Source organism: Bison bison, unplaced genomic scaffold, assembly GCF_000754665.1.
Source record: "Bison bison bison isolate TAMUID 2011002044 unplaced genomic scaffold, Bison_UMD1.0 scf7180017864519, whole genome shotgun sequence".
Classification (NCBI taxonomy): Eukaryota; Metazoa; Chordata; class Mammalia; order Artiodactyla; family Bovidae; genus Bison; species Bison bison.
The window spans coordinates 14904047-14908126 of record NW_011495072.1 but is presented as its reverse complement, the minus strand read 5'-3'; positions in this window follow the sequence as shown (position 1 = coordinate 14908126).

The following is a 4080-nucleotide window of genomic DNA, read 5'->3' as shown; positions in this document are numbered from 1 at the left end:
GAAAGCCTTCCTCAGCGATCAATACAAAGAAACAGAGGAAAACAATAGAATGGGAAAGATGAGAGACTTCTTCAAGAAAATTAGAGATGCCAAGGGAACATTACATGCAAAATGGACTCAATAAAGGACAGAAATTGTATGGACCTAGCAGAAGCAGAGGATATTAAGAAGAAGTGGCAAGAATACACAGAAGAACGGTACAAAAAAAAGAGCTTCATGACCCAGATAACTACGATGATGTGATCACTCACTTACAGCTAGACATCCTGGAATGTGAAGTCAAGTAGGGCTTAGGAAGCATCACTACAAACAAGCTAGTGGAACTGATGAAATTCCAGTTGAGCTATTTCAAATCCTAAAAGATGATGCTGTGAAAGTGCTGCACTCAATATGTCAGCAAATTTGGAAAACTCAGCAGTGGCCACAGGTCTAGAAAAGGTCAGTTTTTATTCCAATCCCAAAAAAGGGCAATGTCAAAGACAGTAAAACTACCACAAAATTGCACTTACCACACACGCTAGCAAAATAATGCTAAAAATTCTCCAAGACAGGCTTCAACAGCATGTAAACTGCGAACTTCCAGATGTTCAAGCTGGTTTTAGAAAAAGCAGAGGAACCAGAGATCAAATCACCAACTTCTGTTGGATCAGAGAAAAAGCAAGTGAATTCCAAAAAAATATTTGCTTCTGCTTTGTTGACTATACCAAAGCCTTTTACTTTATACATCACAACAAACTGTGGAAAGTTCTTCAACAGATAGGAATACCAGGATACCTTACCTTCCTCCTGAGAAATCTTTACGCAGGTCTAGAAGCAACAGATAGAACTGGACGTGGAAAAATGGGCCAGTTCAAAATGGGGAAAGGAGTATGTCAAGGTGGTATATTGTCATCCTGTTTATTTAACTTATATGCAGAGTACAACATGCAAAATGCCAGGTTCGATGAAGCATGAACTGGAATCAAGATTGCTGAGAAAAATATCAATAACCTCAGATACACAGATGATACTACCCTCATGAAAGAAAGAGAAGAGGAATTGAAGAGCCTCTCAATGAAAGTGAAAGAGGAGAGTGAATAAGCTGGCTTAAAGATCAACATTCTGAAACTAATATCATGGCATCCAGTCTCATCACTTCATGGCAAACAGATGGAGAAACAATGGAAACAGTGACAGACTTGATTTTGTTAGGCTCCAAAATCACTGCAGATGGTGATTGCAGCCATGAAATTAAAAGATGCTTGCTCTTTGGAAGAAAGCTATGACCAAACTATACAGCATATTAAAAAGTAAAGATTTCGTTTTGCCAACAAAGGCCCATCTAGTCAAAGTGATGGTTTTTCCAGTAGTCATATATGAGTATGAGATTTGGACTATACAGCAAGCTGAGTGCCAAAGAATTGATACTTTTGAACTGTGGTTTTGGAGAAGATTCTTGAGAGTCACTTGGACTGCAAGATCAAACCAGTCAATCCTAAAGGAAATCCATCCTAAATATACATCGGATGGACTGATGCTGAAGCTTAAACTCCAATACTTTGGCCACCTGATGTAAAGAACTCATTGGAAAAAACTCATTGACTCATTGGAAAAGACCCTGATGCTGGGAAAGATTGAAGGCAGAAGGAAAAGGGAATGACAGAGGATGAGATGGTTGGATGGCATCACCGACTTGATGGACATAAATTTGAGCAAGCTTTGGCAGTTGGTGATGGACAGGAAAGTCTGGCATGTTTCAGTCCACAGGGTCGTAAAGAGTTGGACACAACCAAGCAACTGAACTGAACTGAATGGTGGGCTAGTGGTTCCTTATTTGGGCTTCCCAAGTGGTGCTAGTGGTAACGAACCTGCTTTCCAATGCTGGAGACTTGAGATATGTTGGTTTGAAGTCTGGGTCACGAAGATCCCCTTGAAGAAGCCATAGCAACACACTCCAGTATTCTTTCCTGGAGAACCCACTGGACAGAGGAGCAGTAGCAGTCTACAGCCCATAGGGTCTCAAAGAGTCAGACATGACTGAAGCCACTTAGTATGCATTCATGTTCCTCATTTACTTAATTTGGAAAGTCTTATCGAATATTTTGATGAAAGATTTAGTCAGGGAAAATAATGTTAAAAACATAAATTTAAGAAATGAGATGTGGACAGAATGTGAATCAGGCAATCAGTATATTTAGGAAGAAAACACAATGATGATGAAGGGGGATAATTTTCTTGCATCCAAATTTTTCTGTACTCAGGCTGATAGGTACTCATCACTCTATAAGAGGAGGGAAGCAATACCAAACCTAAGAGTACAGAGTGACAGTTCTGCCATTACTCCTCAAACTCCTCTTGACAATGTATTTTTCACTGTATTTATCTATAGCTTAATTTACTGAAATAGCACAGAGGCAAAATTTTCAATGCTATCATCAAAACAAAACTGGGTTACAACCCCTGATCTAGGACCACAAAGCTCTCCTGCACTTTGTATACACTGTACAAAGATCCCAACCAAGGGCACAATTAGAAGGTAAAATGCAGTTGGGACTCAGCTCAGCAAGCCTTACTCTGTGGCTCAAGAATGGGTCCTCATGGAGGAAGAAGTATCCTTTTCTCACTTACACAAAGGCATATTATATGGGCTAGTGATCACCGTACCCTGTGCAACAGCACTCTCTCACCCCCAACACACAGTAATGTAACATCCTGTAAATTTAGAATCTTATTCTTTGTCATGTTATAGCATAAGCATAATGATTTTTATTCTATCTTTACATATTAGTACTATTCCTAACATATCATATATAATCTTTAAAAATTTTGGGTTATTATTGAATGAATCTTCCATGTGGTAAATTTATTTCACATAATTCTCAATATAGAACTTTAGAAAATGTATATGTGCTTATGGACTTCATGATTTTTTATGCTAAACAACAAGATATTTGAGGCACTATATGAATTAGATAAATCAAAAAAGTGTATTTAATTCACACTGAATCCCAGTTTAAAATTAGATTGTTTTCTGTTATGTACTGCTTGTCTGAATTTTTTAAACACTATGTGTTCTCTAGTGGCATAGAATAGTAAAACATAAAAGTTACAGGAACGTGATTTAGTCAAATCATGTGTTTGACTGAGAGACCCTAGACTGGAGAGGAATGAGGAAGTTTCTACTAGGTGGTGGATTTCATGTCCACTTTTAATTAATGTATTTCCTTTAAAGTTACACCACTCTTTGATTTAGGTATTTAATTCTAAAGATGAGGTAACTGAGTATGAAAGAACTTAAACAACTTAGTAAAAGTTACTCGTAAGTGCCAGAACTGGAAAGTCCAGTTCATATGAGACTATTTTTCCAGTTGATATTTTACTTACACTGATGAAGCTTTCACAATGATGAAGTATTTTGTTTACTTGAAAATTTCAGCTAATTATCTCAATGGTTTTCCACACAACAAAAAATGACCAATCTGAGTGATGGTATTTTTCCTAAATTAAATGGCAACCCACTCCAGTATTCTTGCCTGAAAAATCCCATAGAATGAGGAGCCTGATTGGCTACAATCCAAAGTGTCGCAAAGAGTCAGTATAACTGAGCATGCTTTTCCTCTATTAGGTGATTTTTTTTTTTTTTCATTTAACTGAATGCATTGTTTTGCATGGTCCAGAGCCAGGCTCTAATATCCCATAGATTCCATGTGCGTGAAGTAAAATACCAAGACACATCTAAATATAGATCAAGAACAATTATTATCAGTCCTCACAAAGTATTTTATATGTCTTTTAATAAAAATGGTCATCTTTTCCTAGCTTTTGTTCATGCAGGATACCTGAGTTTTAATTATTTAAAAATGCCTATCTCCTTCAAACTCTTTTCCTCTATTGGTATTTCTCTTGGCTACATTTTTTTTTAATTCTACTCTGTAATTCTAATATACATAATATACACTTTTCAAAAAATACTATTAATATTAAATCATGCATGGAATATATAAAAAATAAAAGATATTAAAACATGCCAAATTATAAATCAGTTGTATATATTTATACATGTTTTATAAGACAAAGAAAGAATTTAGATTTCTCTCCATA